Source organism: Nycticebus coucang, chromosome 1 (genome assembly GCF_027406575.1).
Source record: "Nycticebus coucang isolate mNycCou1 chromosome 1, mNycCou1.pri, whole genome shotgun sequence".
NCBI classification, from domain to species: domain Eukaryota; kingdom Metazoa; phylum Chordata; class Mammalia; order Primates; family Lorisidae; genus Nycticebus; species Nycticebus coucang.
This window is the reverse complement of record NC_069780.1, coordinates 42,423,386-42,450,122: the sequence shown is the minus strand read 5'-3', so window position 1 is coordinate 42,450,122 and position 26,737 is coordinate 42,423,386.

Below are 26,737 nucleotides of genomic sequence, written 5' to 3'. Positions count from 1 at the left end.
CCCAATTAGGCCATGCATGCAAATCACAAACGAGATTGTTAATGCTCAGAAAGCCTTATATCCAGACATACAGGCTCCTCTGGCCATACCAAGGTGGTCTGGAGCAATTCTTGCTGTGTTCAACAAAGTTTAAACATTCTAAATTCTCAACTCCCCCAAATCACTCTCCCAGAGTGAGCAGCCCTGACTGAGCAGAGAACCTCTATAGCTGGCAGCAGTGGTGTTCTGCATGGGGAGGGGAAGTTCCAGCAAGACATCTTTCAGAGCTTTAAAGGCCTCCAAACAGCACTTTGCCCTGAAATTAGGCCTTTCCTGAATCAATTTTCTCCATTTCTGTTTTCCTTTTGTCCATTCTCTGTAATCATAGTTCTAATTCAATTCCTAATCTACTCATAACTAATACTTGAATATTGGTTTTAAGCTTATAAAATCATTACTAATAATGTAAGCCCATTAGGATATGTCCCTTCCCTTGAGTATTCTCACATGTACCTGGCAGACCAAGTTCCCTGCTTGTTTTCTCTTATAAGAATACTCTTTCCATCATGATGGCTTCATCTTTATAACCTCACCTAATCCTAATTACCTTCAAAAATACCCTGTATTCAACCACTACCACACTGGGGGTTAAAGCATAATATGACTTTTGGACGGACATCAATGTTTAGACCATATTAGACACAGATATTAATGATTTTGCTTGAGGAAAAATGAGTCATATAATTCTCTCAAGATTCAACTAGACATAAAATAAAATAATTTCTCAACTCAATGTTTTACCTTCAGATGATTATTTTCTCTCTAACTTGCAAGGGGTAAATCTTTTTTCTTTAATTATATTCAGGGTTGGCGATAGAGCAGATTACACAATAATGCCCCCTTATGCATGGGGATATGTCCCAAGATCTGCAGTAAATACCGGAAGCTGTGGATACTACCGAAATCTATGTTAAATATTTTTCCGATAATATATACCTATGATAAATTTTAATTTATAAATTAGACAAATATCTTAGTCTGTTAGTAATTGCTACAAAGGAATACCTGATGTTGAGTATTTTATAAAGAAAAGATATTTATTGGGCTCAAAGTTCTTTTGTCTGGAAGATTCAAGATTTGGCATCTGGTGAGGGCCTCAGACTGCTTCCATTCTTGGCAGTGGGGAGCGAGCATGTGCAGAGATCACATGGCAAGAGAGAAAGCAAAAGAGAGAGAAGGAGAGAGGCCAGATTCCTTTTAACAGCCAGCTATTTCAAGAACTAACAGAGCAATAACTCATCCACTTCCTTTGCCAGGGTATTAATTAGGCCTCATTTACAACAATGGAGATCAAATTTCAACATGAGGTTTGGGAACAAAAACATCTGGACTACAGCAGCATGGTAAGAGGCTAACAAAAATTACCAACAACAAAATAGAACAATTATGGTAATATGCTCACACCTCTACTCTTTACTTTGGGGCAATTATTAAGTAAAAATAAGGGTTATTTGAACACAAACCTTGGGACAATGTCAATCTAATAACCAACATATCTATTAAGTGATTAACAACAGTCTATTAAGTGATTAGCTGGAGGGTCATGTCTACAGCTTGAATATAGTAGACAAAGGAAGCATTCATGATGTCTCAGGTGGGAAGGAGCAGGACAGTGGAGATTTCATCACAATAGTGAGAATGAGGTGCAATTTAAATCTTAAGAATTATTTATTTCTGCAATTATCCATCCAATATTTTCAAAATGTGGTTGACTGTCGGTGACTGAAACCATGCAATATGAAACTGCACATAAGAGAGGACTCTTGTACTACCTTCTAAAATCCCTAGTTGCATTATGTTTCACTCTTTGTATTGTACATCTAGGATTTTGACACATATACAATGACATATATCTGCCATTACAGTATCACACAGAACAGTTTCACTGCTCTAAAGCCCTCTAGGCTCCATCTGATTCCAACTCTCATTTCCCCCAGCAGAACCTATGGCAAACTCTGAAGTTTTCATAGGGTTATAGTTTTGCCTTTTCCAAATGTCAAATTGGTGGAACTATATATAGTAGCTGTCCTTTTCAGATTGACTTCTTCCATTTAACAATACAGATGTAAGGTTCTTTCATATATTTTTTAAATGAATTAATACTTCATTTCTTTTTATCTGATCATCACTCAATGATATTTCATTGTATTTGTTTATCCATTAACCTATTGAAGAATATGTTACCAGAATTTCTTTCAGGAAAAGGTCTTTGGTCTTGAAGATTCCAAGAATGAACCCATAGACTACAGAGATCAGTGATAAGATAGGATTTATTGGATGGAATGGAATAAAGAAGGAAAGGCACCAGAGCCTCTGTCAGAGGGACAGAGACCCAAATGAGAAAACCCTCATGAGTCTTTGCCTAGGACCTTTACACTGTTGGGGGAATTACACTTGGCCAGGACTTGGTAAGGTATTAACAAAGCTCCTCCTGCTTGGGGGTGGGGGAAGCAGCAGGGAATATTCAGAGAGTGTAGTTTGGAGAGAAAGTCTGTTTGCTTGGGGGCAGGGGCCAAAAGGAGTGGGGCTGTCCTTGTCCAGCCTTGACTGGGGAAACATTGTCACAAATATCTCTGGTAATTTTCAATTTTTAGCAATTGTGAAGAAAGTGTCTATAAACATTCACGGGCAAGATTTTGTGTAGACATACATTTTCAATTTATTTAGGTAATGAGGAATTGCTGGATTAAATAGATATTAAGAACATTTACAAAACATAATTTTGTAAGAAACTGGAAACTTTTCCAAAATGACTGTGCCATTTTGTATGCTCATTAGCAGCGAATAAGAGTTCATGTTGCTCCCCTTCTCATCAGATTTAGCATTGCTGTGTTTTGGGTTTTGGTCATTTCAATAGGTCCGTAGAGGTACCTAATTGCTGTTTTAATTTGTAATCTGTTAATGACATAAGATGTTGAGCATATTTTCCATCTGTATATCTTCTTTGGTAAGCTATCTTGTTCAGATGTTATGCTTGTTTTGTGAAATTGTGTTGTTTTCTCATTTTTTTTGAGTTCTAAGAGCTCTTTGTATAATTTGTTACAAGTCCTTTATCAAATGTATGTTTTATAAATATTATCTCCCAATTTATAGCTTGTTTTATCATTCTTTTTTTTTTTTCCCCTTGAGACAGAGTCTCACTGAGGTGCCCTGGGTAGAGTACTGTGGCATGACAGTTCACAGCAACCTCAAACTGTTGGGCTTAAGTGATTCTCTTACCTCAGCTTCCCAGTTAGCTGGGACTACAGAGGCCTGGCACAATACTGGGCTTTTTTTTGTTGTAGTTGAGTAGCTGGCCCGGGCGGGTTCTAACCTGCCACCCTCAGTGTATGAGGCTGACACCGTAACCACTGTCTGTGAGTGTCAAGCTGTGTTTTACCATTCTTAATAACCATCTTTCAGAGTAGAAGTCTTTAATTTAAAGTAAGTTTGGTTTATTATTTTTCTTTCCCTTCATGAATTATGTTTTTGGTATTGTATCAAGAAGTCATTGGCAAACCCAAAGTCACCTAGATGTTCTGAATATTTTTGATTGATAAATCTATCTAGGTGGGTTAAAAGCATAGATGAATTGTTTATTTTAATTTTAATTTTTTAATTTAGTTTTAGTTTATCATTTCTTTTGGAGTTGTTATGTGGCATTACTTTTAGGAGTATTTTTAAAATATCATTTTTTTTTCATTCAGCCTCAGTGTAGACTGCACTAAGACAGTTGTGTATGAAAATTACAGCACACTATGCAAAAATGTTTCACTTAAAATACTGAGAGCATCAGAACAAATGTCAGAGAGAAATGGTTTATATTGAAGGACTGAGGAAACACTTAAATGAATAAAGAAGATTCAAATGCAGTATGTTACAATAGCTTAAGTTTCTTCCTCTGGAGCTATACTTACCTATTTATGCAAATGAGTAATTTTCCTAAGATAGTTTAATCTGGAGTCCACACTGAGGAGATTACCTACCCAAGTCTCCTGGCCTTGTACAGCCTGTAAGTATACTTCTGATGAAGCTTAACTCATCAGAAGTTACTTGAGAGTTAACTGTAAGTACACTTCTGATGAGTACTTCAACAGTTGATTAGTGTATTCATTGAAGTTTTAAATGTTCAGAACTGTCAGGAATATGATAGGAATATGAGGAAAATAAGTGAAAACCTCAGTTCTTACTATATCTTGTACATGACATAGACATTCCACCCCCTCCTTGAAAGATAAGCAACCAAATTTCAGTCAAAACTGTGTTCAACAAAACATAAATAGGACACAGAAATAGAAATGATTACCCATAGGAAAATCTGAGTTTTTCTCATAATGATTATGTATTATTCAATTACCAATCTGTTCTGAACAAAACAATGAGTAGCTGTAGGATAATTACATATTCATGGTTTTGCACTGCAGTTTGAAATGTCTTCCAGTTTTTCATATCTTTTTTCTCTGTAAGAAGAAACTAACTTATTTAGTGTTCAAGTCCAAAGCACTTTTCAAATATTATATGATGTGCCAATTAGAATTTATGTAACATTTAGTGTTCTTATTGAGCTAGAAATTAGAGAGATGCACTTTTTGGGTCAATTTGTTTTTCACTCATTTTCCAGTCTAGTGGCAAAACAACTGCTCAGAGAGTAAAAGTCAGGGAAAATGCTGTGGGCTGTCCATGGTTTCTGTTAGGAAGAACTATTAGAAATACTTGATAACATTATGAAATTTATAAAGGTCTAAAGTCAGGGCATCAAAGTGTCCCAAATGAAACATTTTTAAAAACTGCTTTGCAAAGTAGCTGTAAATATCCTCTCTCCAAACTGAAAATATGTTGAATGTGTTACATAATTTGATTGAAAAAGCACAATATTATGCAATTTTTTCTAAATTAAGTTCATGGTTCAGTGATCTAAACACCCCACCAAGAAATTAAAATACATTCTAAGGAATTCTGAACCTAATTATATTTTATGGAATAACTACTGTATATGGCCTTCGACAAGTCGAATGATCTTTTTTTAAGACCTGTATTTATTTGTAGCTCAATTTCTTTTCAGCTGCAACAGGGCTCTGACTTAATAAAACAAAATTTAATAAACATATTACCAGGCAATCCTAGGGAGTAGGAAAGCATGCCTCTCAAACAAAACTATCCTGTAACTCTTCCCAGGCTGTCTCTCCCCACCTCCCCCACTGGATAGCCACTTACTGCAGAGAATTAGGCAGCACCTTTTCTCCAGATTCAAAACATTCTTCACTCTAGGTATCAGGATACTGGACTTCAAAACTGCTTTGCATGGCATGCCACTGAAATATTTTGGCACTGAATAATTTATTTCTTTGAAAAAACTATTCTATTTTATAAAATTTAGTTAAATGTCATTTCATTGATTAAAAGAGTTATGCAGCCAAGAAAATTGCTCGTGGGGCAACTTGAATTAAATGAAGAAAAACATTTTAGAAGTCATAAATTATAAAATAATCTCTACTCTTTGCATCTTTCTACCCACTTTCTAAATATGTGCAGTTTCTAAATATATTTACTTGTGTTCATTTGTTAAGAGCTATGATATTCTTAGAGCATAATTCTTATGACACAATTGAGCATAAAGGTTTATTAAAAAAAACAAAACACAGTGATTTCAGTTTTAGAACTATTTGGTCACTGATTCTTATCTCAAGTTCCCATCTTTGCATAATCCCTCAAAAGAAAAACGGCAAAAATCCCGAAAGATCTTATGGTTCTGAAAACAAACTGGAATATACTAAAATTCTTTTTAAATTATCATCAGCCAGTTTAAATTACTTTTTCCCACCACCTGCTATAACACTGGGAATATAGGTTACATATTCTACCATTCTACTGATAGTGCTTAAATGTCAGTCTTTGAATTAGCTAAGACTCATTAACAAGTATGTTTTTGCTTCTATGGAGCAATTGTATATGATAATATTAGCAGTATCAATTAAGACAGATAAAGTTAATAGCCTAATTGGATGCATGAGGACTCTAATGGCTTTGCCTACTCTAATAATGGATTGCATTATATTCCCATGTACAATAAGCTAGACACGGGATCAATAGAATTTTATGCTTAGAAAAACTACTAGCCTGAGGATAGTGATACCTAATTTAGGACTCATTATGCACATTTTAAACTTAATCAATGGGAAATATGTTATATGATTAAAAAGTTATTTTTGAAAACCATTGCTGTTGTTATTTCCATCTCAAGCACTAGGACTCAAAGTTTGTATTTCTATATATGAATTGTCCAGCTTATAGTCGCAATATATTATAAAATTCAAAAATGTTATCTTGTTTTGTGTTTTGCTGTTTAAGATATTTTTACATTATAGAAAATGAACTTGGGGATAGATAGGTCAGTGCACTAACATTCCAGTAGATGTATAACTCGGTTACTCATAATAAAATCTGAGGAAAATATGCAGTTTATTGTAACTTCCTGAGCACTCCCCTAGTGAAAGTTAAACTTATTTTGATGGAGACTCTAACCTTTATTTTGCAGAGTTTGTGCAAATGGTAGTGTCTCCTATCAATCACTGACTTGCATTTAAGTATAAAGCAGCCTTGGGAAAGCTTCAGGCTTCTCGGTATTTTCCGATATTCTTGACAGAGGCAGTTCTGAGAAAGCAAGAGAGATGACAAATAGAATTCATGTGGAGTTTATATGGGTAACCCACTCAGATGAAGCCTGAGTATGTTTAAGCAAATGCGAAGGGAATGAGCTTTGCTGCAATCCAAACTTTAACCAAAGCTTTGTAAAACTCATAAGCCTTATTTATAAGGTTTCTTCATCATTTCAATGAATAACAGGAGATACCAGATAACTTATTGCATAGAAAGGAAAAAGAGGCTTTTGTGAGAAAATATTTGATTGCAGCAGACCTGGTCTGCAGGTGTACGGAGTAAGACATATTAGCCCTTTGTTCTCAAAGCACAGTACTAGGGCTCCCATTTTGTAAACTATAATTTAATGTGAAAGGTTCATATTTTAATGAAATGTGGGGAAATGGGTATGCTCAAATACCATTAGTTGGGAATGTAAATTCGTACAAGCTCTCTGCAGAGTAATTTGGTACTATCTACTAAAATGTAAAATGCATGTAATTGTTGACACAGAAATTCCATTACAAAGACATTATCTTACGTGAATGTCCTTATGGTTTTCCAAACTGTAATATGATGTAGCTTAGTCTGATAAACAAAAGTTAGTTAACATCCAAAATGCTAATAATTTAGCTGTTAATTAATTTATAGTAATGTGTTTAATAAGCTTTATTGGTGTGTACTGTTATGGAGTATATTCAAGATTTATTGTTATACTGATCAGATGAAGTGCAGACAACATATGGTGTGTAAGCTCATAAAAGAAATAAAAGTTAAGGGGGAAAAATTATAAAAAAAAAATAGGAAGATCTGTTTTATCTTTCCAGAGGTAGATGCAGAACCATAAAAAGGGGTTAATTGTGTTGCTAACAATTATGTTGTTCTGTTTTGATTAACTGTTACGCACACAAACATGCAACTTTAATTTTTATCAATATTCTGACAGTATTTCCATGAGATTGTGGGTTAGTATTTTTAAGAGTTAAAATATTAAAAAAACTAGTAAGTATGGATGTATAATTATCCATAAAATACATTATGATTTTTTCATTATCATATAAATTTATACAATATAGTTTCATCTCCATTTGTGTGGCAACACCAAGAATAATTAGTTAAGCATGTTGTTAATATGATTCCTTCCTGGATTACAGAATTTTGATCCTAAGATATTTGACCACTGTGACTTTGACAATAGAAAATAAATCCTGTTTGTCCAAAGTACATAATAACTATCATGATTATTTTGTTAATCATTTTTTTATTTTTATTTATTTATTTATTTATTTTTTGTAGAGACAGTGTCTCACTTTGTTGCCCTCAGTAGAGTGCTGTGGCATCACACAGCTCACAGCAACCTCTTAGGCAATTCTCTTGCCTCAGCCTCTTGAGTAGCTGGTACTACAGGTGTCCACCACAACGCCCAGCTATGTTTTTTTTGCAGTTTGGCCCGGGGCGGGTTTGAATCCTCCATCCTCGGTATATGGGGCCAGCACCCTATCCACTGAGCCACAGGCACTGCCCTATTAATCAATTTTAATACAAATATAAATATAATGTCGGGGTCCCACCCCAGGGGCAGGACCTGTGGAACTGGCGCGACTGAGGAAATTTAAAGAACTATGATAGAGAAAGAGACATGATACCTAGAGTAGAATTAAATTGCATAAATCAGTAGCCTTCATATGTGCCCACAACTTTCAAGCTGAGAATCAAATCAAAGATATGACATCCTTTACAGTAGCATCAAAGAAAAAAAATACAGTGGCGTATATTTAACAAATGATGTCAAGTATCTCTACAGACAACTATGAAACAGTGAGAAACAAAATAGAATGGCAGACAAAGATAATAGATGTAAGAACATATCATCTCATGTTTTGCGAGAATCAACATTGTTCAAATGTCTGTATTACCCAGAACAATCTACAGTTCAATGCAATCCCTGTTAAAATACTAATGTCATAATTTTAAGATCTTGAAATAAAAGTTATATGCTTCACATGGAACCAGAAAAAAAAAAAAATCCAACACAATTCTATCAAATAAGAGAAAATCTGAAGGCATTCTCTTACCAGACTTCAAGTTATACTACAAGTCTATAGTGATCAAAAAAGCATGATATTGGCATAAAATAGAGAAGTAGATTTATTGAACAGAAAAGAGAATCTAGAGATGAAACAAACCTCATATAGTCATCTGATCTTTAACAAAACAAACAAAAGCACACACTGGGGAATAGCATCCTTATTCAAAAAATGGTGCTGGGAGAACTGGATAGCCACATATAAAAGACATAAAACTGGGCCTGCACCTCCCACCACTTTCAACAATTAACTCAGGCTGGATAAAATAACTAAGTCTGAGACATGAAATGATAAAATGAAAGTGTGAGAAAAACTCCTAATGATATCAGCCTTGGGAAAGAATTGATGAAGAAGACCCATTGGCAACTGCAACAACAACAAAATTAAATAAATGGGACCTGATCAAGTTTAGGAACAGTTTAGCTGTCCCCTGCACAGCTAAGGACACAATCAACAAAACAGTGAGACAACCTTCAGAATGAGAAAAGATATTTGTTTGCTATAAATCAGACACAGGGCTAATGACCACAATATACAAAGATCTCCAGTAAATCAACAAGAAAAGAACAAACCACCCCATCAATCAATGGGCAAGCAAACAGAAACTTTCCCAAGAAGACAAACGAATGCCCAACAAACACATGAAAAAAAGTGCTCAATCCCTAATCATTAGAGACAGACAAATCAAAAACACTTTCAGTTATCACCTAACTGCAACAAAAATGGCTCAGATGGCGAGATCCCAAAGCACCATATGGTAGAGAAAGGAATACTCATGTGCTTTTAGTGGGACTACAAACTATGGAAAGGAGTATGAAGATTCCTCAAAGCATCACTGATGCTGCAACCCCATTACTAGGCTGCTACCCATTTAGTTGAGTGATGTATCTGTAGTGATCAATATAGTGCCTGGAAAAAAATAATTACTGAAGAACCAATTAATAAATGAGCACCAATGACCTGTATTGACCTATGTCATATCTCAAATTTCAATTATCTATCTTCCATTTCCATTTTAATTTCTGCAGTCTTTTTTCTCTTTTTTGTCATCTTCACCAATATATTAAGAATTACCCTAATTTGTTCTCCATCTTATGATCTTGATGCTTAACTTTAATTTTCATAGTGGGTTTCTCGTATTTTCATTTTATGTTTAGATTTTTTTATAATATATCTTCTCTTTATTTTTATTTATCATCTTTCTTAGTTTTTTACCACATATTGTACCTTGCATCTCTTATGACTCCAAGTTTTCTTACAATTCACTAAGGACATAGAGAAGATGTCTTATAAAATTTACCTCAGTTTACTGTGGCAGTTTACTTGAAATATTTTCAAGTTCATGGTTTTGCTACACTTCTGCATTGCTGTCTTGTTTTTTTGTTCCCCCCCCCCCACCGGAAGCCCTGGAAGATATATATTTTCAACAAAAAATTAGGCCTGCATTAAATTCATAGTAAGTGAATTTATATTTTTGTTTTATGTATATTTCAATAGGAATGCATTTTGAGTGAATTTGCCTCATTTATATTCATGGGTCACTTTATTTCCTTTAAAAGTGTTCTCTGAATTCTCAAGACGTAGAGCTGGTACATATATACCATCTATGAATATATACCATCTCTTATGAGTTCATAATTGAGATAAGACATGTTGCCTCCATGCTAGTCACCTATTTCAAAAATAGATTATCTCTGGATGATATAAAACAATCTACCCTTTTCTCACTCCAGAAACTATATCTATGCTCTAACAGGCCAATAGAGTCATCTTACTGTTATATCTTAGAATATACTTTGTGTATTGCAGTTACACCTTCTGTTACACTGCAGGAAACTATAGTACTAGACTAGGTATATAAGGAGAGATACCAATTCAATTACACAGAAGATGGTGGGGGTGGAAGCATTTTGCTGGTCACCCTGCAATATAGTCTTGCTGTACAGAAGGAAGAATCACTACCTCATTTACCACCAAGATGCTGAATAGTGAACTTGTTTATTTGCTTACTTTATTTTACTCTGTTTGACCAAAATAATTCCTCTCTTTCAAATAACAAAGCAGCTATTACCAAAAGATGATTATTATAGCTCTCTTTTCAGTTTTATGTTTTTGAAAATAATGTATTTCTTCAAATTATCAGTTAGATAAAACATCTATTAACTCTGTTCACAATGATATTTTTTTCTATTAAAGAGTTAAAAAATTTTTAGTTTGAGTTGCATCCCCTTGCATTACTACCCTGTTTCCCTGAAAATAAGACAGTGTCTTATTTTAAGGTGTGCTCCCAAAGATGCGCTAGGTCTTATTTTCAGGTACATCTTATCTTTCCTGTAAGTAGGTCTTATTTTCAGAGGATGTCTTATTTTCGGGAAAACAGGGTAGCTTTGGGGTCTTGAGCAATTCACTTCCCTAACTTAAGACCTGATTTTATCATCTGTAAAAGAGGGCTAACATTGTAGTGAGGACCAGTAAATTCATGTCATGGCCTATGAAAATATAAAAAGTAACATAAAGAAAAATAAGCAAGAGTTATTCATTTTAATATTGAGAAACATTTTTTTCCTTTCTACTACAACTCCCTGCTATCCATGGGTAATTTGCAAAAGCTCAGTTACGTACTACTGTAAAGCACTGAATATTTGTGTACCCACCAAAATTAATATACTGTAGCCTTAACGCCCAAAACCATTGGGATTAGATGAGGAGTTGAGATGCGATTAGGTTAAGATGAGGTCATGGAGGTGGAGTAACTATGGTGAGTTTACTGTCTTTGTAAAATGAGGAAGAGACCCAGAGCCTGCTCTTTCTCTGCTCCAAGGAAAGGTATAGTGAACAGTGCCATTGGAAACCAGGAAGAAGCCCTTCACCAGACCTCAACAGTGCTGGTACCATAATCTCAAGTTCTACCTTCCTTCTAAGAAATAAATGTTTTTTAATTCTATCATTTGCTAGTATTTTGCTACGCCATCCTGACCAGACTAAAACAATGAACAATCACCCATTCCCTTAACCCAGGAGGCACAATGTAAAGGTATATAGCACACCCCTGGGTGAAGGGCTCAGCTACAACTTGGACTTTACCTAACAAACACAAACAATATAATCTAATCATTTGTATACATATATGTGTTTTAAAGTTATTGGTATGCTAACTTCCACCCCAAGATGAAGAAGTGGAGATACCTTTGCTGTTCTCTTTAACCAAAGGAGGTAAGTTTAAATGGGATTATTGACAGTTCTTGCTATGCATCCCTAAAATTGTAAAATAAACTGGTGCTCAACTCACATCTAAGTAATCTAGACTATGAGAGCAGGCTACTGCTTTGATATAGTCCAAATAAGAAATTGCCTATCTGTAAGATTGGCGTGTGGTTTTAGAAATTTTGAGGTAGCAATATTCAAGTGTTGTGGATCAGACCTTGCCCATGTACACAGGAAGGCTGGAATATAAGGTTGTTCATATAATTTTCAATAAGGACACTTAAATGGACAAGTAGATTTAAGAAGAAATAGGATAGAGGTGACAGACTGAATTTCTAAGGATTAAGAAAGGACGAAGTGATAAAACAGAGGTGTGTAAATCACTCACAGAGTTTCTCAAAGTGAGAATCTCTCCTTTCTGAGGAAGATGACCTCTGAAAAACCCTTAAAAGTGGCTACAGAAGTTTATAATGATACCCCACGAGTTCTAATATTTCAACGAGGTGCTTAGACACTTAAACTATGTTGATTTCAACATATTAAATGTGTCAATAAAGTTCAAGTCATTGATCATAATGATTTTGACTTACACGTGAGTTATTCCTCTATTCCTCTGAATGCAAAGCACCCAACTAGCTGAAATAAATTGAGAGAAGAAACTCTAGGGCCCAGTTCAGCTAAGCAATAGATCTTATTATCAGTACTAAAGTACGGGTAGTGTAACTTTTCCATTGATTTCTATTTTTCATGCTTGAGGAATGCAATATACAGCAGTCCACTTTTCCATTAAGGAGAACATAGCCTTTTTCATTTCCTCTAAGTGATTGAAACTCTCTGATGTAGTCATAAAAATATACTCTTCCTTTCTAGGCATTAAAAAACAAAGCAGAGACTTAGTTGACTTGAAACAAAAATAATGTTAAAAATACAAATAAAACTCTTTTCTTAGAGATTATGCATCATAATCACAGAGTAGAAATGGCCATGATCAAATCTCATGAGTTCGAGTTGTTTATCGTGTTTGCAAACATAAACTGGGGGAAATTCAGTCTATTCAAGTATAGCAAGTTAAAGTCTACACACTTCTATTAAAATTGTCTTCCCAGTCTTATTTACTAAAACATGGTTACTAAGAATTGATGACAACTTTATCTGAAAACTTTCATGAGACGTCTAAATAGCTGTAACTCGGATTTTAAGATAAAAGTTATTGAAAAATTAAAAAAGGCATCACCAAAACTGAGTCATTATTTTCTTCAAACAGTAGCTCTGATAACTATTTGACTCTAGTTCATAAAACAAGTTTTTAAAATCTAGACATATTAGACATGGCCATTAAAATACTGCCCACTAAATAATTTGTTGCACTTAATGACTAGTTTGTTAGAATAATAAGCAATCCACTTTTTAGCTTCTGGGAGAAAGCTATTTCTAATAGACCTACGTACAGAGAGATATATTGCAGCTAGAAAATATTCAGTTAAATAATTGATGCTGTATTTAAAGCTAAAACACAATTAATAAAATTGCTATGGTATGTAAATGAAGCTGTTTCCTTGTAAGTAGGTACTCTTAGTAGTATGAAAAGATAAATATAAGACACTCCTGGTGCTATTTACTTGTATGTAACATTTAGTTTCCTCAAGTTAAGCATTTATGAAGATTTCATTTTTATATTTAAAATGAAAACATGCAATGATTCAGCTGATAAAAATGTACTCAAAGGAACTATATGGTGCATTATTTTTAATGAAAGAATATATAATCTCTTAATGTAAAAGTACCATATATGATAATTTTAAAAAGCTTGAACAATATAGAAATGAAATCAATAAAAATTAAAATTACACATAAATGTCAGCATTCCCCCAAAGTTATAAATACTTATACTATTTCTTTCTGATAGTACATGATATTTATGACAATGGATAAAGTAATCTTTTTACTTAGTATATGAAAAATATTTTTTAAAATGTTTTCTTGGCTAATAATAATCTGTTTCATAAAAATAAACCTCATTAATTCCCTAATTTTAAACATTTGCTTAATAATATTTATTTATTTATCTATGTATTTATCTTTACTCTTTGGCTATTTATATCATTCTGCCAAAGATAGTAGTAAATAACGTGTCATTAATACGAATTAATTTAAGATATGAAACCCAGTTCAGTAATTTACCAATAATGTGATAGCCACATTCTCAGAAACATTAGTAGGGAAAATCACAACAGGATGTTGGAGATAACTAAATGAGGTTATGCTTGTGGTTGCCTTATTTCTGCCACATAGCAAAAGCTTAATAAATAAACATATACAAACACAGGGGAAATGAAGACAAGAAAAGAATGAAACCATATGGAAACACTTTAAGAAGTTCAACTGTGGGAGAAAATCTCATAAATTTTCTTAAGGAATTAAAATGTGAAGGTGAAAATTTATTTACATTCAGTAAATAAAACATGTAAGAAATATGCAGAGATTATCCAGTTTCTTCTAATAGTAATATCTTGTAAAACTATTCTATAATATTAGAAAAAATATGCTGACATGAACTTAGTTAAGATCTAAAATGGTTGGCCAGGTATGGTGGTACACCTATAATTTCAACATTCTGGTAGGCCTATGTGGAAGGATTGCTTAAGCTCCAGAGTTCAAGACCAGCCTAAGCCATCCTAGACCCTGTTTCTAAAGATAGCCAGGCATTGTGGTGGGCATCTATAGTCCCAGCTACTCGGAAGGCAGAAACAAAGAGATCACTTGAACCCAGCAGTTTGATGCTGTGGTGAATGAGGGTGATACTATAGCACTCCAGCCTGGGCAACAGAATAAGACTATCTCCAAAAGAAAAAAAAAAAAAAATACGAGGCGGTGCCTGTGGCTCAAAGGAATAGGGTGCCAGCCCCATATGCCAGAGGTGGCACATTCAAACCCAGCCCCAGCCAAAAACTGCAAAAAAAAATAAAGATAAAAAATAAATAAATAAAACATTTTTTAAAATTATGATAATAACAAGAGATAAAGTACATGTACAGCTTGTGACCATTATAACAAACCAGTTCATCTTATTCTCTACTTCTTCCCTGAAAAATATGTATCTACAGACATGGACACTGAGGATATTTGCTAAGAACTCGGTGTTAAGATTAGTGTAAACTGTTAAAATCAATGTATGATATTTTGCTTTTGACAAAGTCATTATTTAATACTTGATTCCCAGTGGTTCAAATGAATATTGCATTCACTAAAATATAAAGTTGGAAAAGATTCTTATCAACCTCAACCGAAAGATGCTCAAAGTGCTCAACACAGACACATCATTATCAGTTTGCTATTCTTTTGCAAAGTCCGCTTTATGAATCAAAATTACTAGTGCATGGCTGAAACATATAAGAGTTACTGTAAAGTTCACAAATAAATGGAAACATAATTGCTCAAATATGTGGCTTTGCTAGAAGAAATATGGGTGATTTTATGAGTGATTAGTCTTTATTTGAAGTGGAGAAGAGAGATTGGATTAAAGATGGTGACCGAGTAACGGCTTCCATGCAACTGGGCACGGTGAGTCTGGGGAGATAAGACTCCAGACATCTCTGGCTGGTGATATCTGCCTATAATCATCCATTTGAGGATACAGGGAGTCAGCAAGGAACTTCTGGACCCCAAGAGGAGGACAAAAGCAGTGGGAAATTGGCAAGTGGTTACGTGTGTTGGATCGACCTAGCCGGCAACCGTGAGTACAAGCAGCAGTGAGACTGCAAACCGGAAAGGCCTTACCTGTGAACTGTTTTGGTGCTTTTGGATTTGGCACTCAGTTGAACTGCCTTGGGGAGAGCTTAGGCAGGAGTGTGGAGAACTTTGGGCATTGTCTGGGGCCCCAGACAGAGCCACTGAACTGGGCTGCAGGGAACCATTGTGTGAGAGAACTGCACCAGCAAGCTCCGCCCTCAGGGTCCCAGAGCAAGGAGTGGCGGGACCTAGTAACCTAGCAACTGAGCTGCCTTACAGCCTTAACCCTTAGGGGCAGAGTGAGACGGTTTTGGCATACTGGAGGCTTGGGCTGTTGGCCTGGGTAGAGTGCCTTGGTGTCACAGCCCATAGCAACCTCAAATTCCTGGGCTTGGTGCTGCCTGGACCTCCATAAGATCTGTGCCATGACCCTGTACCAACCGGGCCTCTGCAAGCCCTGACCAGGAACTACGGGAGCCACGCAACCCTGCATCATCCCTCCTATGTCCTCCCAGCCTCCACACTGGCCTGCTCATCTGGCCTGGGATACTGGTAGATGTGTGCCCTCTGGAGCCATCCTTGCCTCTACGCAGAGCCCTTCTCGTGGACAGAGACTGCTGGAGCCTTGGGCTCTCTGTGCCAAAGTCAATGGGTGCCAAGCACTCGCGAACTGTGCTCACCACCTCCCACCCTGTTGCTGGATCTGGGTGTGTCACACGCCAGAGCTGCTTCCACAACCAGAACTCCCTAGCTGGAGCAGCCCCAGAGGATGCTTACAAAGATCAAGCAACAATAGAGTGATCCCACTGGGATCTAATCTTGGAGAGACACCTCCACAACTCTGAGGACAGCCAGAGGCAACGGTGAAAAACAATCATGAGGCGAAATCAACAGAAAAACTCTGGCAATATGAATAATCAGAGTAGATCAACTCCCCCAAGGATCAATGGGGCAGACACAGCACAAGATCCCATGCACAAACGAATAGCTGAGATGTCAGAAATCGAATTCAGAATCTGGATAGCAAATAAGATTGAATTAGAACTCCAAGCAGTAACCCAAAAGATATCTCAAGAATTCAACAAATTCAAAGACCAGATGACCAAAGATTTTGACACATTGAGACAAGAAGTTGCATCCCTCAAAGATCTGAGAAACACAGTAGAATCCTTCAGTAACAGAATGGAGCAAGCAGAAGAAAGGATTTCTGACATTGAAGACAAAGTTTTCGAACGCTCCCAAACTCTCAAAGAGGATGAGAAATGGAGGGCAAAAATAGCTCACTCTCTCAGAGAGCTCTGGGATAATTAAAAGAAAACCAATATTTCTCTTATAGGGATCCCCGAAAACGACGAAGTGGCTTCACAAGGCACAGAGTCTCTTCTCCATGAGATTATGAAGGAGAACTTTCCAGACATGCTAAGAGATTCTGAAATTCAGATAGCAGACAGTTTCAGAACTCCAGCATGACTCAAACCGAATAAGACATCCCCCAGACACATCATAATTTCACTAAAGATAATATGAAGGAGAAAATTCTGAAAGCTGCCAGACGAAAGCAAACCATTACCTACAAGGGGAAGAATATCAGAATAACTGCAGATCTCTCTGCTGAAACCTTTCAAGCTAGAAGAGGATGGTCATCGACTTTTAATCTCCTAAAACAAAATAACTTTCAACCCAGGATCCTATACCCAGCTAAACTGAGTTTCATTTATGATAGAGAAATTAAATACTTCAACGACATTCACATGTTGAAGAAATTTGTGATAACTAAACCAGCTCTCCAGGATATTCTCAGACCTATCCTCCATAAAGACCAGTGTAATCCTCTACCACAAAAGTAAACTCACCCGGAAAATTTTGATCAAATTCCAACTTCCACAGTCCCAAAAAGATTAAAAATGTCCACTGGACTCTCGAAAGGCTTATCAATATTCTCAATTAATGTGAATGGTTTAAACTGTCTTCTAAAGAGGCACAGGTTGGCTTACTGGATACAAAAACTCAAGCCAGATATCTGCTGCATACAAGTATCACATCTTACATTAAAAGACAAATATAGACTCAAGGTGAAGGGATGGTCATCTATATTCCAGGCAAATGGAAAGCAGAAAAAAGCAGGCATTGCAATCCTGTTCGCAGACGCAATAGGCTTTAAACCAACCAAAATAATTAAGGATAAGGATGGACACTTCATATTTGTTAAGGTAATACTCAATATGATGAGATCTCTATTATTAATATTTATGCACCCAACCACAATGCACCTCAATTTGTAAGAGAAACTCTAACAGACATGAGCAACCCAATTTCCTCCACTTCCATAGTAGTTGGAGATTTTAACACCCCTTTAGCAGTCCTGGATAGACCCTCCAAAATGAAGCTAAACAAAGAAATTTTAGATTTAAACTCAACCATTCAACATCTGGACTTAATGGACATCTACAGAACATTTCATCCCAACAAAACTGAATATACATTCTTCTGATCGGCCCACGGAACTTACTCCAAAATCGACCACATCCTTGGCCACAAATCTAACCTCAGCAAATTTTAAAAAATAGAAATTATTACTTGCATCTTCTCAGACCATCATGGAATAAAAGTTGAACTCAATAACAACAGGAACCTGCATACTCATACAAGAACATGGAAGCCAAACAACCTTATGCTGAAGGATTGATGGGTTATAGACAAGATTAAGAAGGAAATCACCAAATTTTTGGAACCAAACAACAATCAAGACACGGATTACCAGAACCTCTGGGATACTGCAAAGGCAGTCCTAAGAGGGAAATTTATAGCACTGCAAGCCTTCCTCAAGAAAACGGAAAGAGAGGAAGTTAATAACTTAATGGGACATCTCAAACAAATGGAAATGAAGAACACTCCAACCCCAAACCCAGCAGAAGAAAAGAAATAACCAAAATCAGAGCAGAGCTAAATGAAATTGAAAACAAAAGAATTATACAACAGATCAATAAATCTAAAAGTTGGTTTTTTGAAAAGATCAATAAAATAGATAAAGCTTTGGCCAACCTAACCAGGAAAAAAAGAGTAAAATCTTTAATTTCATCAATCAGAAATGGTAATGATGAAATAACAACAGACCCCTCAGAAATTAAAAAGATCCTTAACAAATACTACAATAAACTCTACTCTCAGAAATACAAAAATCTGAAAGAAATCGACCAATACCTGAAAGTACACCACCTACCAAGACTTAGCTAGAACAAAGTGGAAATGTTGAACAGGCCTATATCAAGTTCTGAAATAGCATCAGCTATATAAAATCTCCCTAAAAAGAAAAGCCCAGGACCAGATGGCTTTAGGTAAGAATTCTACCAAACCTTTAAAGAAGAACTAGTACCTATACTACTAAACCTCTTCCAAAATATAGAAAAAGAAGGAATATTACCCAACACATTCTATGAAGCAACCATCACCTTGATCCCCAAACCAGGGAAAGACCCAACAAGAAAAGAAAATTATAGACCAATATCACTAATATCACTAATGAATATTGATGCTAAAATACTCAATAAGATCCTAACAAACAGAATCCAACAACACATCAAAAAAATTATACACCATGACCAAGTGGGATTTATCCCAGGGTCTCAAGGCTGGTTCAATATACGTAAATCTATAAATGTAATTCAACACATAAACAAACTGAAAACTAAGGACCATATGATTCTTTCAATTAATGCAGAAAAAGCTTTTGATAATATCCAGCATCCCTTCATGATCAGAACACTTAAGAAAACTGGTATAGAAGGGATATTTCTTAAACTAATAGAGGCCATCTACAGCAAACCCACAGCCAATATTGTATTGAATGGAGTTAAATTGAAATCATTTCCACTTAGATCAGGAACCAGGCAAGGTTGCCCATTGTCTCCATTGTTCTTTAACATTGTAATGGAAGTTTTAGCCATTGCAATTAGGGAAGAAAAGGTGATCAAGGGTATCCACATCGGGTCAGAAGAGATCAAACTTTCACTCTTTGCAGATGATATGATCGTATATCTGGAAAACACTAGGGATTCTACTACAAAACTTTTAGAAGTGATCAAAGAATACAGCAATGTCTCAGGCTACAAAATCAACACCCATAAATCTGTAGCCTTTATATATACCAACAACAACTAAGCCGAACAGTCAAGGACTCTATTTCTTTCACAGTAGTGCCAAAGAAGATGAAATATTTGGGAATTTACCTAACGAAAGACGTGAAAGATCTCTATAAAGAGAACTATGAAACTCTAAGAAAAGAAATAGCTGAAAATGTTAACAAATGGAAAAACATACCATGCTCATGGCTGGGAAGAATCAACATTATCAAAATGTCCATACTACCCAAAGCAATATATAATTTTAATGCAATTCCTATTAAAGCTCCATTGTTATATTTTAAAGATCTTGAAAATAATACTTTGTTTTATATGGAATCAGAAAAAACCTCGAATAGCCAAAACACTACTCAGCAATAAAAACAAAGCAGGAGGAATCACGCTACCAGACCTGAGACTGTACTATAATTTGATAGTGATCAAAACATCATGGTACTGGCACAAAAGCAGAGAAGTAGATTTCTGGAACAGAATAGAGAATCAAGAGATGAATCCAGCTACTTTCCGTTATTTGATCTTTGACAAGCCAACTAAAAACATTCAGTGGGGAAGATTCCCTATTTAACAAATGGCGCTGGGTAAACTGGCTGGCAACCTGCAGAAGATTGAAACAGGACCCACACCTTTTACCATTAACTAAGATAGACTCTCACTGGATAAAAGATTTAAACTTAAGACATGAAACTATAAAAATACTTGAAGAAAGTGCAGGGAAAACTCTTGAAGGAATCGGCTTGGGTGAATACTTTATGAGGAGGACTCCCCAGGAAATTGAAGCAGTGTCAAAAATACCCTACTGGGACCTGATCAAACTAAAAAGCTTCTGCACAGCCAAGAACATAGTCAGTAAAGCAAGCACACAGCCCTCAGAATGGGAGAAAATATTTGCAGGTTATACCTCTGATACAGGTCTAATAACCAGAATCCACCGAGAACTCAAACATATTAGCAAGAAAAGAACACGTGATCCCATGTCAGGGTGGGAAAGGGACTTGAAGAGAAACTTCTCTGAAGAAGACAGACACACAATCTACAAACACATGAAAAAAAGCTCATCATCCTTAATCATCAGAGAAATGCAAATCAAAACTACTTTGAGATACCACCTAACCCCAGTAAGAGTAGCCCACATAACAAAATCCCAAAACCATAGATGTTGGTGTGGATGTGGAGAAAAGGGCATACTTCTACACTGCTGGTGGGAATGCACACTAATGCGTTCCTTCTGGAAGGATGTTTGGAGAATACTTAGAGACCTAAAAATAGACCTGCCGTTCGATCCTATAATTCCTTTATTAGGTTTATACCCCAAAGACCAAAAGTCACAATGTAACAAAGACATCTGTACCAGAATGTTTATTGCAACCCAATTCATAATCGCTAAGTCATGGAAGAAGCCCAAGTGCCCATGGACCCACGAATGGACTAGCAAATTGTGGTACATGTATACCATGGAATATTATGCAGCCTTAAAGAAAGATGGAGACTTTCCCTCTTTCATGTTTACATGGATGGAGCTGGAACATATTCTTCTTAGCAAAGTATCTCAGGAATGGAAGAAAAAGTATCCTATGTACTCAGCTCTGCTATGATGCTAAATTATAGCTTTCACATGAAGGCTATAACCCAACTATAGAACAAGACTGTGGGGAAAGGGCCAAGGAAGGGGAAGGGAGGTGGGAGGTTTTGGCGAAGGAAGGGTAATGGGTGGGGCCACATTTATGGTGCATCTTAGAATGGGTACAGGTGAAACTTACTTAATGCAGAATACAGATGCCTACGTACAGTAACTAAGAAAATGCCATGAAGGCTGTGTTGAACAGTTTGATGAGAATATTTCAGATTGTATATGAAACCTGCACATTGTACCCCTTGATTGCACTAATGTATACAGCTATTATTTAACAAAAAAAGAAAAAAAAGAAAAAAATTAGGATGTTGGTATGTTGAATATCACTTTTAGCATTGTCAGCTTTGGATGATATAAATTGGCAATCCCTTCTAGATTATTAGGCTTAGAAGAGACTTCTGTGGAAGACTCCTCTTAGCCTTCACATAATTATCAGTACCAGGGGCCAGGTTGGGCATCACAGTCTTCTAGTACTCATCACTGACAGCCTCCTGTGAGAACGTGACCACTTGGGGGAACACACAGTAGGTGTATATCATGGTACAAGTAGGCATAGAAGCATTGCAGAATTTACTTAGTGCCTTGGACTCTACAGTAGGCATGAGGGAAAGGGAACAGAATAGTGAAGAAAGAAGGGAAAGATTTTTTTTTTTTTTGTAGAGACAGAGTCTCACTTTATGGCCCTCCGTAGAGTGCCGTGGCCTCACACAGCTCACAGCAACCTCCAACTCCTGGACTTAAGCGATTCTCTTGCTTCAGCCTCCCGAGTAGCTGGGACTACAGGCGCCCGCCACAACGCCCGGCTATTTTCTGGTTGCAGTTTGGCCGGGGCTGGGTCCGAACCCGCCACCCTCGGTATTTGGGGCCGGCGCCCTACTGACTGAGCCACAGGCGCCGCCCAAGGAGGGAAAGATTTTTATTGCCATGACTGCTATTTATAAGCAAGGCATGCCTATTGCAGATGTATAAAACTGTCCTGTCCTAAAACTTCAGCTTTCCTTTAAAAACTATAGTATATTCCAAAGAAAAACGTACCTGATGTGATCTAACGGGATGTCTGAGTCTTTGCCTTTGTACTAAATATGTGTTGTGAAATGATCTGATTGATTTAGGCTTGAACTGGATTGATTTAGGCTTTCCTCTTACTGCTTACTGAACGAGGAGTCTATGAAGGAAGAGGAGCAACTCACCTCGGTGTTGCTGGGCTGCAGCCCGACATTTGGGCTTGAGGCTGAAACGGCACTGTATTTCTGGAGGGAGCTCTTCCATAAGGGAGAGCTCTTGGAAGATCAAAGTGCTGGTCATGCCCTTTGGTCCTGTTCTCATGAGTTCACTGTCTCGAAGGTGACTCATCAGTATTCCGTATGGGTATTCGTGTCCTACACAGAAAAATCTAAATGTACATTTCAGACTGACTGGTGCTATCACCAGGTGTGCTACAAACCGAACATACTGCCCTTACTCCCGGAACTTTTGTTTTAAAGAACCCTTTTTTTGACTAAATGATCATTGGCATGCTTGCAGTTAGAGATGCCTGCATAAGGCTGGTGGTTCTTCCATGGGGATAATTTGAAGAGCAATTAGGGAGGAAGACTACCTTAAGGCTACCTTATTTGGAATAAATATAGAGATGACTTTGGGAGTTGCATAATGTTGAGCCTTCCTGTGTTTGGATCTGAAAATATTGAAAGGTATTCTTGTTTTTTCTTTGACATTAACCAGATCTATAAATCTTCAGCAAATCTATGTGCTCACTCCGCCTCAAATCTGTGACTAAAATATTTACTCTACCTCTCACACAAGTGTAATAAGGATCAAAAAAGGAACCATTAGTGGCTAACGTTACACAAACAAGAGGAACAAGGAACATTACACTATGTAAAGCATCACTATCTTTACTATTGTCTACCACATAATGTCTGTCTGTGAAAGATGTTTAATGACTCTATTGGTTGCATAATTAGTCACTCAAGAGTATTGGAACTGGCTTGATTTAGACTTTCCTCTTACTGCTTCCCTTTGAGGTTGCTTTTCCCAGGTAATGATCAGAATGAAGAAATCAGGGCATTAGAAACACAATAAACAGATACAAAAAGAAATTTACATACTAGACAAACTAAATCCTAGTCACCTGAGTAGAATGAGATTGTGGTTTTCACACTTTAAGTGATTGCATTCTCTTAGCGTCATCCTCAAATACCATTGTCCTTTGACTTTTTAAACTGCAGAGATTAAGTTCCCTTTTATTCCTCTCTTATTAATGAATGTAATTCACTGAACACTAACTCTTTCTTTTCACCTGGCACGGTCACAAAATGCAATGTTCCATTCCTATCAATTACTACAGCAACATTCAGCAAATGGAGCACAAGTTTTCCATAACAGCAATAAAATGAAACTAATTTATCAAAATAGGAAGCTGGTAATCTACAAGGGATGTGTGTAAGTCACATTCCAGTTAAAATGTCAAATAAAGAACTTTTGCAAAACCTTAATAAAAAAGAAAAGAAGAGGAGAAGAGACTAGAAAGATCTTTAATCTCCTTTATGATACACTTAAGTTAGACTAAGTTTTAAGAATTCTTTGTATATTTTGAATAACTGTCTTTTAGCTCATATGTTAACTAAAAATATTGTGTCAAGTCCATTCCTTGTCTTTTCATTTTCTTGAAAATTTTCTTTTGTCACTCCATATAATTCTCTGGAAATTCATACAAGTTGGTGCACATCAGAAGTCTGTTCCTTTTTTGTTGTTGAGTAGTATTCTATGGTATGAAGCTACCAAAAGTTGCTTTATTGTTCACTTAGTGAAGAAAATCTGGGTTGTCATTTTGTCAAAATCTTCATTTTAAGAGGAGAACAACACCGGCTTGGTGCCTGTAGTTCAAGTGGCTAGGGTGCCTGCCATATACACCGGAGCTGGCAGGTTGGAATCCAGCCCAGGCCCACCAAACAACAATGACAACTATAACCAAAAAATATCCGGGTATTGTGGTGGGCACCTACAGTCCCAGCTACTTGGGAGGCTGAGACAAGAGGATCACATAAGCCCAAGAGTTTGAGGTTGCTGTGAGCTGTGATGACAATGGCACTCTACTCAGGGCGACAGCTTGAGACTGTCTCAAAAAAAAGAGGAGAAAAACATAGTTAAGGCCCCAGTCTCATTCTTTCTTCTTCTAATGCAACTATACAACTTTAGGTGCATGATTGACTAAATTAATCATTTTAAATTTACACAGGAGTCATATTTTTCTCCTCTCCCCAAAGTTCCATTTTACTTAATATCTCATTACATTAGATAAATTTATTTCTCTGGAGCAGTGTTTTTCAACCTTTTTTAGCTCAAGACACGTTTGAACTTATATTTAAACTTCCAAGGCACTCTTAAATTATGTCGATCAAAAATAAAAAGAGCGAAAAATAAGAATATACTTACTGTGATTTGAACCTCTTTACAAATAACTTAATTAATGATCTTTAAAAAATTTCACAGCACATCCACGATCTTCTCACATCACAGCAATTCACCATGACACACCATTGATTGACCTTAATTGCTCTAGAGAATGTCAACCTTGTAGTAGACTCAAGGCAGATGAGCAAAAACTAATGTAAAACCCATCATTTACCAACAAACCATATCAATATATAACAATTTGGGCAAGACAAAAAAATGGTAACTTTGGATTTTTATAGTCATAATATCAAAATTCATCAATAATTCGACAAATATATCAAAAAGAAAGTGAGTTTTGTCTATTAACAAAAATATAAAAATGGGGGGGAAGGTGAAAGGTGTGAATCAACGCATGGATGACTGAAGATGGAGAATTTGTCATGAGAAGATAAGAATAAATGTTCCAGTGAATGCTCAGCACTATAGCCAAAACACTGTGAACTTAAAGAATGTTATTTGAGGGCTTTCACTGCTGGTAATAGGGTTTGATATAAATCAATTTTATATTAATGAAACCATGCAAAGTGATGGGGTCAAATAGATTTGTGCAATCAATTATCACTCAAAATTGTTTACATCTTAGGTCCAAGCAAAAAAAGATAAAAACACTAATAGCACATTTTATATCTACATTAGTATGTAGTTTTGGTATTTTAATCTTATTCATTTTAATCTTATTCATGGGATTAAATAGATGTACTCAGTTAACTGTATATTATAGTACCTTTAATGCATTATTTTTTTAAGTTAACTTCTAAATGAAAAATCTGTAAATAAAAAAAAAATCTGTAAATCTGGAAAAGTATTTAGTAAAATATTGGCATATCCACAGGCAGTGTGACTTTCTCTAGTGAACTACTGACAATTGTTGAAGATCATCATCCTAATTTTCATTCAGCTGTTTCGAATGGCATATATTCTGCACAAACTGCATAGATACATTTATCAGTCTCTACAGGCTGTAAATTATAGAATTCATTTAAGAATGGGTTAGGCATGAAAAGGGTAAGAAGAAAATGAGTTGACAGTTAAAATTTACTAATTTTATATCTAAAATATTTGTTAAGCATTCCAATTTGGAGCTAATTTATTATGTCAAAAATTACAATGGTGAAGGACAGCATTTAAGATATATAAAATCTTAATAAATATGATTTTATTTTGTATATGTTTGTATATATGATTATATATTCTTTTTTTTGGTCTGGCTGGATCTTGATAGGAGAATATTGCTGGTAGAAATTGATTATTACCAAATTCCTTTTCCCTCTCCTTTACAGAAAAGGGGTAAAAAAATGTATCTACATGCGCTATTGTACAGCCAAACTTTCCTTCTAGTCTATGTACTTAGACACTACAAAAAAATTGTTTGGTGTTTGAATGTCAGCCAAACTGCTATCTGTCAATTCCATACATGGATGTTATAAATTTAGCATGTCCGTTTCATGCTTTCTTCTTCCTGCTAGTGGAAGCAAACATGGCAGTGACCCAGCTCAACCATGCATTTAACAACAGTAGTTGGCAAACTGTAGGCCACAAGCTAAATCCCTCCCACTGCCTATTAATCCCTCCCACTGTATTGGAAAGCAGCCACGCTCACTCATGACATGGAATCGAAGGTTACTTTCCCACCACAAGGGCTATTTTGAATAGGTGCACACCTAAGTAAGCCTAAAGTGTTTACAGTCTGTCGTTTCATAGAAAAAAGTTCTCAGACCCCTCCAGCAAAATACTAAAACTTCAAGTTCATTTTGAGAATAGATAATTAATCATAATAACAAAAGGATCTATCACACTTTGACATTTAAGAGACAAGATATGTGCATTTTGGCATTGTA